This window comes from Ruditapes philippinarum, unplaced genomic scaffold (assembly GCF_026571515.1).
Source record: "Ruditapes philippinarum isolate M1 unplaced genomic scaffold, ASM2657151v2 ctg6994_1_1_1_1, whole genome shotgun sequence".
Classification (NCBI taxonomy): domain Eukaryota; kingdom Metazoa; phylum Mollusca; class Bivalvia; order Venerida; family Veneridae; genus Ruditapes; species Ruditapes philippinarum.
In genome coordinates, this window is record NW_026859870.1 from 16935 (window position 1) to 29499 (window position 12565).

General features: G+C 31.5%; 1 long non-coding RNA gene across 1 annotated transcript; it reads right to left on the reverse strand.

The window, feature by feature from the left end:
- Positions 1 to 793: 793 nt before the first annotated feature.
- Positions 794 to 10615, reverse strand: LOC132758155 (uncharacterized). Its single transcript, XR_009629542.1, has 3 exons — positions 10571 to 10615; positions 5631 to 5695; positions 794 to 907 (listed from the first exon to the last, which is right to left on the reverse strand). It is a non-coding gene; the product is annotated as an uncharacterized LOC132758155 (long non-coding RNA).
- Between the last annotated feature and the right edge of the window lie 1950 nt (positions 10616 to 12565).

Sequence of the window (12565 nt, forward strand, 5' to 3'; positions counted from 1 at the left end):
GTACATCAAATTGCGTGGTAACGCAAAGAAACGACGTTTTGACGTTAAAAAAGGCAATAAATCGCGAAACCAAAACCATGATAACGAGAATTAAAATGCGTAAGACACAAATAACGCTAATATATACCATATTTATGCTTATCAAATGGCTTATGAACATAGAAATTGATCGGAATTAACTGCTCAAGATGTATGTGAGTCACATATTCAATTATCTTTGGATATGTTCTACCGCCACTATTGGATTATTTTATCTCTTGTTAGGAAACACTTTTATCCAATTACATATTAACTTTCACCCACCTATTAAATTCTTTTTCTTCTATTGAACTTGCTTTTTACTTACAACAAAGATAATGTCTCCAATTATGAATGATTGTAAAAAAAAAAATATCTCACTAGGTTTCATATGTTTTTTAGAACAATACAGCAGAAGGTCTATAGCGTTTTCCTTTTTACAAATACTTACTTACTTCTGTTTAAATATCATCATCTACTGTGATTTTTGTTTGTTAGAACGAACCATGTCCGTTGCGTAACGAAAGATGTCTCAGATACCGTTTTTATAGCTTTCGCTATACACCGTGAACAATGATTTTTATCATGCAACCTAGTATTTTTTATTTCATACCAAGCAAAACCTCTATTCTATTTATAATGGGAAAGACTTGAGTGTTTTTCATTCAATTGTACCCTTTTCTGGGAATTTTCCCAAAAGGCTCCCCCCGAGAAAGTCAACCGCATGTAAAATGACCCTTTAAAAATCTTAATGGGAGGGGTTTTTAAGGACGATTCCCAGATCGTTTGGACCAATAAGTAACAAATTCCATATTCTTCTCTCACGGTTCTCAGGTTGTGCGCTTATTTCAAGAACACGCTTAATTTCGTCCAAAAGCTCGTCACCTCGCTGTAAAAGCAATACAACATTTTTAAAAAAATTCTCTATAATCATCATTATTTAAAATACCAGTAATTAAAGCTAATTGTTTGTGTTATTCAATTTTAATGGACACATTTAAATATTTCGAACCAGTCTATGAAACTACATTGTTTTCAAGTTGTCCCTCAAAAATGAACCAAAGCACCACTTGGTGCGCAATATTGTATGCACACAAAGTAAAGCAAGATTTTCATAACAGATAATACGAATATGTTCAACTTCAGATGCAACATGCTGAGACCATACATACCTTCAAATCAATTCTGATTGCTGAATGCTACAGTGCTATAATTATGTATAACAAAAAACACTTAAAATTAAGATCTAATACAATTCTAACAAATCTTATATGGACTTTATTTAATTTTACCCATGAAATATGGTGCTTTATTTAATTTTACCCATGAAATATGGTGCTTTATCAGTCAAATATAGTTCATTTTTTTTAAATAAATATGAAATAAAAATACGAAAATGGGCGGAGACAAAACGCATATTTATTTTAAAGGACTTCTTTCGCCATTTTATTTGAAAAATCTGATAAATACAAAACAACTATTGTTGAATTTTGTTTTGAAAACTATGTAGAATGATAGAAAATGGTCTATTTAAGAAAATAAATCCGAACACCAATAACTTTATTTCAGCCATAAACGCTGTACAGACGTTTAAAGAGTTGTTTACGTGACGTCACAATGTAGCGCTAAATATCGCGTGCAAAAAAAGACAATAATCATATTACTGCGCGCTGTACAATTGCAGTTGCGTAGTAAGCAAGGGGGTTCGTAACCATTTTTCTTTGATAATGAAATTAAATAAAAAGGATATTTTTTCGTTATTTTTGGGAAATATGGTATATATTTTCACTAAACATGATAAAATGCCAATATTGTCACTCGCCGTCCCGGCTCGTGAAAAAAATATGTGACATTTTATCATGTTGAGTGAAAATACATGTATATACTATATTTCACTCAAACGGAAAATATATCCTCTTAATGTTTTTGGTGGTTAAATTTGTTTTCTAATAAAATTAAGGTTTTTCTTTTCCAATAACAAATTATAAAAATGTTGATAAAGTTGTGTTGTGTTTATTTGATTGTTTTTTTATATTTTTTCAAGCAAAATACAGTTATCAAAGTGATTTACAACTATTTTGATACATTGAAATAGCGTTCTTTTTCTGACGTTTTCGCACTCGCTGTTTGGTGCTGCATTGTGACGACGCGTAAACAACTCTTCAAACGTCAGCGTTAATGATCGAATTAAAGGTATTGAAGTTCGGATTTCTTTTCTCACATAAACCATTTTCTATAAATCTAGATAGTTTTTAGAGCATAATGTTGTTTTTTATTTATCAGATTTTTTCAATCAAAATACCGCCTTCAATTTGTCGGTTTGCAACTACGTGTATATAAAGTGAAATATATCTCGCTTCCGGACTTCTTTGTTTATATCAGGAAAATTGTCGTATTGTTCGAATGTTCGGCTCAAATGGAAATAAAACGCAACTCATTTCTGCTCTTCGTAAAAAAATACCCCCATTATATGAAGTTATCGTCGAGGCCACTGATGGCCAATTTCTTATAAAAATCATAGTAAAAAAACGGATAAGTTCATGATTACTATTATAATATTATAATTTTTATATACCAACGCAAATATATATTTATATGCAAATGTATCCATATGAACTTGTACCATTGTCTCTATTGCGCAGTTTAAACAAATTCATCTCAAGTACTGAAACACAATATTCTCTTCCACCATGAAGGGTTAATGTGCATTTATTCAGACCTCAAGGTAGAATCTTTGCACCTCGTTGTCCTCTTTTAGTACCATTTAGAGTCATTGGACCATACATTTTTGTGGAGTTTTCAATTTCTACAAACACATCATCCTGCCTTACCAAGGCCAAGAGGTCTCATAGAACTTAAACTTCTCTTATGTCCTTAAACAACATAATCTATGTTTCGTTTCTGTACACTCTAATGTTACTTTGTCTCTTATAAAGCCTCTTTTTCCGAAATTTATTTGGACAAAGCATAATGTTGACTAAGTTAATTGACGGTTTTTACTTTTCTAAATTTTTTCTAAAGTTAAGTGACTGAAACATTTGTGATCATTGGTACACATGGAAATGGCAATCTATTGATACAGGAGGCTCTCTTTAACTTTTTCAAGAAAAAGCTCCAACATTTCAAAACCTTTTTTTTTTGCTCAATGAAATAAACATCTTATGATATTTTTAAAAAAAAACAATCAATTGAGTGTTTTAAAAATGAAAATAATATGCGATAACAAACTCCTTCATAAACAGGACTCAAAACGACACAGATTGATTCATTTTGTGCAAACGATAATTCCATTTATTAACATTATTTCGAGAGTGGTTTTTAATTTGAGGAAAAATACTTTATTTAGGAGACATTATGCTAATCCAAGGATATATAGTAAATGAATAGTTGAATAGTTGAAAATTAAAATAAATTTATATTTAAGAAATAATAAATCCCAAACTGTGATTTTAAAATCACTGTTTTGAGTACGGATGCGAGGAACTATATCACGAGGGCGTAGCCAAGTGATATAATGATTCGCATCCGAACTCCAAAGAGTGATTTTATTTTCATTTTTACATCCAACTTCACTTTTTAATCACCTTTTAACGACCTTTATTTAACACTCACTCTTTAACAAAGATGGTAATTCGCTTATATAGTTATAAAGTTTTTATCCCGCCAATTTAAAGAGTCATAAATATCACTGTAAATAGATAAATATCATGGTATGGAGTAATTCATAAGAGTAAGTAAATTCCCGCAAATACAAAAAAAAAAATTAAAAAATTCTTAAGTTTTGGAGTAAAAAGAAATATAATATTTTTCCGCCAAATACAAAAAAAAATACAAAATTCTTAAGTTTTGGAGTAAAAAGAAATATAATATTTTCCAGTCAAATACAAAAAGACATAATTTTCATTATTAGGAGTAATACAAATTTGGAGTAAGTTACATTATTAAATAGTAATTACATAATGTATGCTTCTTGAAATGCAAACCTATTCAGCTTAAATTTTCATGAAACTTGTAAGATGTATTTATAACACATGACCAAAATCGTGTAAGTCACGACATATACCGGATATTTTCGTATGGAATAAGTACAATTTATATTTGTCTTTCAATATTGACTATGAAAAACTTGTTTTGTCATGACGATGATCTCAGCTATTTCTCAATCGAAGAAATTTTAACCAGGTGGAGAAAGAAAAGACGTATATTTAGCATGGTATTAGCCTCTGAAAACGACTGTTTTGAGCAAACACGCATTAAAACAAATACATGCATTAAATGTACTTTGTACATTCTCAAAAATATATGCATCTAGCGAATGATTCTATCATTGTAACAGTGGACGATTTTTCATGTAGAAAATTGTGCGATAGGTTTATAATTTGCTATTGGTTAGTGGAGAATTATTAATCCGTATTAAAGTGGCATTTTACTTACCTTTAACTGTTAAGCAGAGATAAATTAGTCGCATATTTCAAAAGATTGACTTTTTAAATGACGATTGAACAATTATTGGTAATTACAAATGCTAAAATGAAATAAAAAAAACTGTCTAAAAGATAACAAGATTCCATTTTTGAAAACATATATCGTCACCGCATTAATACAGCACTTTTTATGAAATGAAGTGTGTTTTTTCTTGTTTCTATACAAATGAACTTTACCATAATAATAGTGTCTCTCGGATTTGGGGGTCAATGTAATATTTCAGCATGTCAAATGACAAACAATGTGCAGATGTGTATAAATTTCACATACCAAAGTCATAGTGTAATTATTGATTCAAAATTAAAGTACTCTAATTTATCAAAAAATTAGATATTTACTGTAAAACATAGTTGTATTGCACTTTGAAATGCAGTAAGTTATTTTTTCTTAAATACTATCTTGGCAATTAAGAATTACCTATTTCTAAAAAAAAAACAAAAAAAAAACATTTATCCTTTAAAATCATCATTATGTGCATGGTGTTCTTATTATGTGCTCAAATCAATTATGATTTTAAGAAAACTAATTGTTCAAAGGGTCAATTTGACCCGAAAGCTATATTTAACAATCTTAAAAGATGTGCAGTACAGTTGCTTCAAGTATATAAGCTCAAGCCCTTGTAATTTTGAAGAAAACGATTTTTGAAACTTTTTATATATATATAAAGAAAACATTACTTCATCGGGCGGGCCAGCTACAATTTGAACAATCTTTGTACAATGCAATGCAAAAATATCAATGATCTAGGCATTCTGGTTTGAATATATATATATATATATATATATATATATATATATATATATATATATATATATATATATATATATATATATATATATATATATATATATATATATATATATATATATGTCTTTAGTTGATGAAACTTGAAATCTGTGCAATGTTCTTACTTTAGTGTATATCCAACTGTGCCATCTTTGGCTCTAACAGAAAAACTTTTTTTTTTAATGACGCAAATTTAATTATTTTTCCAAATTGTCAAAATGGATTGTACATCTAGCATGATAAATATTCAATTGTAAATTAAAAGCTTCACATGATCGATATTTTATTTACAAAATGAAAGTAAATCTCGCATACAAAGGCATATGACTGATATTCCTTACCTCTTTAGTACAAACTTCATCTCTGTAGGGATCTTTGAGTGGCGATGGATTTTCCTTTGAATTACCTATAAAAACATAATACAATTCACGAGTCATATTTCAAAAAGTAATTGTATATCCTTTTCTAAGGCATTTGTTCCAAAAATATCGTATGAAGACCATTCCTATATCAATTTTAGTTAACAGGAATCAACATACATGCATATTGCCAATATTTCTTTAACCAGAGACCAGCAAGAAAAAATCATCTTCCTATGGTGGCCGATTTGTGTCATTCGTATATTCGCCGACAATTCGAGAATCAACAAGTTAAAATGGCTGGGCCGCGGAGCGACAACACGCTAATTAGTGGGGGCGCAGGTAAAAATGTCGAGATTTTATTGTTTTACCACGGGGCCGAGAAGCGAAATATTTACTATTATAGGACGCTAATTAGCGAGCTGATGTGCGTGCCCTCGGAAAATTACTCTTAAAAAGCTCGACTTCTTGCTCCGCGCCCTTTCTTATTTGCGTATTGTTGCTCCGCACCCGAACCCTTTAATAACAAAGCTATTTATTTTAGCTCCGCTTCCCCACCGTTTTATTCCTTAACTATAGCACCGCACCCCTGAGGGGCAACGTTTTATTTATTTAACATCGCCCCGCGATCCTCTAGTTACCGCTTTTTCGCTCTATACCCCCGACGGTTTTTAATTCTCGCTCCGCGCCCCCGTGAGCTATGTATTATCTATTAAATGTCGCCCGCGCTTCAACTTATTAGCGTGTTTCCGCTCCGCGCCCCATCCATTTATCATGTTATCAATCGACTTTTAGCTTGGCGGGGTCGCAGGGCGAAAATTCGAGATTTTAACTACTAAATCGGCGGGGCGCGGAGCGAAAACACGCTTATTAGCATGGACCCTTAAACAATAAATAGTTCGATTCGCGGCCCCGCCGTATTACAATAAAATCACGACTTTCTCTAATTAGCACGCCTACAGATGAGCCAAAATATTTCAAGAAAATCAATATTGAGAACAATACACTAAACTATTAAGAAAGGTAAAATTATTCAAGATCCAAGTAATATTTTACATCTTATATAGGGTTAACGCACGTTTTTCCGTGTTATAACGTCTGCAGAGTCCCGAGGAACGGTTGGTGGCCGAGCCCGGTAGGGCGAGGACTCCAACAGTTCCGAGGGACTCAGCAGACTTTATAACACGAAATAAACGTGCGTTGACGCTATTATAGCATAAAATTTTAAAACAGTTTCATGATGTCGATTGTATACAAAACACATACATTAAATCTATGTGCTTGGAGGGTATTTATTCAAATCTACATGTTTTACGTATGCGTTTTATTTTCCGTGGCCAACATCTTGGGAAATACAAATGCTCAGAACCGAACGAAATTTCGAATTTTAATTGATTTTACAAAGCTGTACATTGGAGATTTATTAACCTAAAAAAATACACATTAAATTACTCTACCCAAGACAAAACATGGCCCTAAGAAATTCCTAGATTTATTTCTGATTGACGGTAGAAAAAATATCAGTGACATTAGAATCATTTTTTTTTTCTCAAGCACACAAGTTTATAAAAAAATCAGGCACTAAACATTATTCTCTCAAAGAAATATAAAGATCATTTATCAATATAAAACAACATTTTCTTGTAATCATTTTGTGTATTCTTGTTTTGTAAGTTACAACGGTCCGTTTCTTAGAAGGGCGACAACTAAGATTAGCGGCGTTGTCTACGCCGTATTTCCGGCATAGTTACTTGAATGCTGCTCGCCGTTACTTATGCGATTGATGCCCTCGAATCAATAATTTCAATATAACAAAAGCGCATGACTCTTTGGCAAACAAGGCCAAATCGTCATGTTTTTGTTTGTTTACTGGACCCTGTATGTATTGCACATATGTAAAACCGGGCTAGAACAAGAGCGCGTGACAATGTTAACACATGGTTTTGGTCCCGTTATAACATGGGCAAAAATGGGAAAAAATAGCCGATTTTATGCTATAATGTGGATTTAACACTGATTTGCAGTATTTTCACCATATTTCTACTGCGTTACTAACACAATAAGAGCTGTTTTTGCATATGTTGACCACTTTTTGGTAATTGTCGTGAATTGTTAGTGCCGACTGCAATATGAAAATTATTTTATTTGTTCACCTCACATTATTTTACTTTTAAATACATTTCCCTTTTTCTTTTTTTTTCTTTTTTGAAAATTACCATGAATCTGGAGGCTTGCTGCTTTAACTTGTTGATTCTTGACTACTTGCTTGGCGAGGTCGCGGGGCTTACTACAAATAATACATTATTTCCTATATTTTTGTCATTAATAATAATAGTTTTATATTTGGAATTCAAACTCTAATCGGTATTTGTCAAATGAATTACTCGGCCAGGATTCTTATTAATTCTTATTCTACTAAGATTTTGAAATAACCTTAACTTCGTTGAATGTTAGCATTAATTATAATTTATGATTCGATTGATTGATTGAGTTTCTTAAAACCGGGCGGTCAATGATAACCTACGAAAGTTCAAGCACTTATTTTCAGCAGACTCTAGATACAGCTATGAGATACAAGGGAATCCGGGAACAAGTCCCTAGCCCTTATTGAATAGATTCCTTGGTTCTTTTACATGACCAGTGTATAGCACTGTGACCAGTGTATAGCACTGATACATGCCAGGATTACCTGGGTTTCGTACCAGTAAACCTCTAGTTAGGTGGGAAACACTGAAAGTGTTTCTGAAAAATCCAAAGGGTGTTACCCAGGATCAAACCCGGAACCTCAGGGTGATAGTCAGTGGTTTAACCAACTGAGCTATCGCACCACCTTATTGTATTTATGTGTCTTTCTTCTACTAATTGAAGTGAGGCTTTTTTATACTTGCTTTAATTTTTGTACAATATATATTAATTAATGCAGTGATGTTATAAAGGAAATGACGTCACAAAACATAAATGCAAAACAACCATATCAAAGCGTGATACTTGAGCAAAATACTTTAAATCAAGTAGAATTGTTATTCTTCATTCAAAATTTATTTTGAAAGAGATATTCCTTGTTGTTTATTTATTTATTTTTTTTCTATGCATTTACATAGTAACATCCTTAGTTAATGCTGTTTAAATTTGAACATTCAGTTTTAAAAAGGTTTCAACAACAGGAGTTTTTATATAAAGACAATTTAGTGTTTTTGTTCTTAAGCTGCATTAAAATTTTCGGTATAAAGACAAATTAGTGTTTTTGTTCTTAAGCTGCATTAAAATGTTCGGGGACCCTGTTTTTTTTATCTGGGTGCCTATGAGCTCGTAGTGAAAAACTATACCCACTTTTTCGAAAGCTGTTATTTCTCTTTCGGACCAGGTAATATACTACGAATAATAATGTACAACACGTTGTGTCTGGTTTAAACATCTGTTAGAAACTACTACCGTTTCATAATACAAAACTTGGAAAGTGACGTATTCTAACGTCACGCATACATTGGCGTCATTTAACGACACATGCATATTAGCGCAATTTCCGACTTTCTCTTTTATCAAAATGAGTCAATATGGCATATTATTAAGGGACTTTATGTGTGTTGTATCATTGATTTTGATGACTTGTTTTGATGTCCAAATGAAAGCAAAAAGTCATTGTTCTCACAAAAATTTTGATCATTCTAAATACTAAATATCACATTTCATTTTACATTTAAGAGCTCAAATATGCTCTTTTTTATTGGATGAAAGGTGTATATGTACGTGTGTGTGCGCGCACGCGTACGCGCCTGTGTGTGCGTATATGCGTGCGTGCGTTTGCGAACCTCGTCTTTGTGTACAAGTTATAATACGTCATATAAATGGAATTAATTTTCAACAACGTTAACTGACTTTATCCCAAATGTACAATCAAAGGTAGATGCCACAAATACGTTAAGCACAATGAATGGGTTGGGGCGGCTGATTATTATGGCAGACAACGATAGACAGCATAAATATAAATACTAATAAATTATACAACAACACAACTATGCAAAATGTTCAGATAAACAAATGTTCGCAAATTGAAAGTTATTAAAAGCGCCCCAACTGAACTAAGCTTGAATATAATTATCATTCAACAAATTCTTATAGGGTAAAGAACATGTAGCAACGGTAACGGTACAAAGACAATCATAAACAACGGCCCGATGAAACAAGAGAAACGAGAAGAATCATTACATTTTGCCAGTCCAGATTTGTACATGCCAATGATAAAATTGTACGATTTGGCCGACAGCTGCACTCAAAAGAAGGCTACAATACGTAACGTGACGACCAACTCGCAAAGCGCTTTAGACATATTGTCTCGATGGGTTAAATAATAGCCTTTTTAATAAATTATGGTATCTTAAAAGAAAAGCAGGGGAATACATGTATTCTTTGAAAACATATCAAGATGTTTATCTACGTAATATTTACTATGTCAATACGAGCATACTAAACAAATGTTAAACCTCAAAACTGACGAAATACAAGAGAATATCATGTCTCATTTGGTTCATGATAGAACGATTTTGAAATAAAATATATGCAAATGATATAAAATGCCTCTAATGTCCACTAAGGGTGATAGATAACCAAATTTGATTTAAACCAATTCGATGATTGTAAGCTGTGAAAGAAAACTTGTATATTCAAATTTGAACGTTCGTATGAGAGGGCAAAATATTTGATGTGAATACTCTTGGGACGATATCCAATTTTCAAACAACCCTACTTTTACTTTTTGTTTTTCATAAATAACAAAACAGATCTACAAAACAAATGATTGTACTTAGCATACTTTTTCCCTTCTCAATGGTACATGTACTTTTGATTGCCCATATTTTAAAACTTTTAAATAATAAATAATAATAATAATAATAAACATGAACATAACAGAAAATAGAACTTACCGTTACCCATGTCTGAACACTACTAGGTACGGACTTTAATCACATGTGTCATGAGCTTAAATGATAACGGTTATATATCTAAAACTACCGCAAAACCAATAATATGGAAGCTAAAAGGTTTTATATTCGTATTTTTCGTATAAACACTTCATAAACAATCTTATCGATCTATTACTGATATTTTATTTATTGCTATTAAAAGTCAGTCTCTTTTAATAAAATATGAACAATATTCTTTCTTTAGAAAGAAAAATGGCTGAGGCTCGAACAATAAATTATAAATAAATATTTAATGATATGAAAGACGTTAACAATATTAATTATTAACCACAAACTACTCCGTAGTAACAATTATCAGATGACCTTAATCAAGTTTTTAATCATTATCAGCGTTCTAGTTTTAATAATTGCGTCGGTAATGTTAAAAAGAGGTACATTGGGAATGATAAAAAAATACGTCTCTATATCCCTACTTAAACAATAAGCGATTTGTATACGTTTTAACGTGACTTACATCTTCACTCGCAGTAGATAATTTACAATTCTTAAAGTAGTGTAAGTAATGCAAGGACTCTCCACCGGTAAGAACCCAATCAAATTTCTAACGGGTCTTGGCCATTCAATTATGTCATAGTGAAAGACGAGATGGATGAATTTTAACATTTACTTCCTAGTATACCTTTATAATAAAGTAATGTGTTCAATTTCCCAGCCTTATGAGGAAATTATGTTTATACAATAGAAAACGAAAAGATCCAATGTTCTTACTAAGATAAATATGTATAACTTATGTTTCATGTTTTCTTTTTTTTAAATACTTTTTTTTTCGAAAAATTGCAGTTATTTAAAATTGAATTCAGGAAACAGCTCTTAGGTCGGACAGACAGACTGACTGACAGACAGGCAGAGGGGTAATCTGTATAAATCCATGTTGGAAACCAAAATATATCACTTTTACACATATTATTCAGGTGTAAATAATGAGTGTATATTTCAAATTTGAAGTAAATCCATGAAGAAATAATAAGGAAATGGAAAATTAATTAATCAACAAGGAAACATCTTAGGGGAGATAATTCTGGAAATATGAAGATAGATTTTTAAATATTGTTATTTTATCGTCATGTTGGGGATTGAAGTAAATCCTTAAAGAAATGAAAAAACATACTTAGAAAAACTCTTCTAAGTTTAAGAGGGAAAAAAATCTGGAAAAAAATCAAACTACAGTATAGGATCTTCTACGACATGTTTTGAGAAATAATAAGAAACACCTACGTATAGTGAGTGTATTTTTCTAATATTTTTTGTTACAGTTGTACACCTTGGTGTGCATAATTCTTGTCATCTATCCATACACGTTAGAATCGGTTTCATAAAAATCGTTATTATAGGAAGACAGAAATTATAAATTGTTCACATTATCTCGAGGACGTTCATTGCATTGCATTATAGTTGGTATTTTAGAACAAAGCTCATAAAGGCAGAACACAGTCCTTGACACAACCAAGTCATACTGGCAGGGCACATTAAGGTCATCGAACCATATATAGGAGTGAACACAAAGGCGATTAGTTTCAAATATCAATATAACAAAAAAGAAATTATACGAAATATAAAACTCAAGAGTTGAAACAGGAATGAAGATGTCTCTTTACAATTACTTCCTTAATCTAAACTTAGGTTGTAATAAAAAACTATAGCTATCATAGAAAGTGCTGAAAAATGTGTAGAGAAAATAAAATAACGAATGTTTTCCGAGAAAAACTTGAAAATCAAACGGATAAATTGATATGTGTTCTTAGTGAAAAAGATGATGAGTTGATGAAATTTATTCTTGAGGAAGATTGACAACTTGTAAAGAAGTTGTGGATATGTGTTTCTCGCTTAACAAATATTTTAAAGGAGAAATTTGTGGATGTAAAACATAAAGGTGAAATGGTAAATGTAAATCAAATTCTAGAACTACAGCATGATTTGCAAAATACTGTTGTTAGT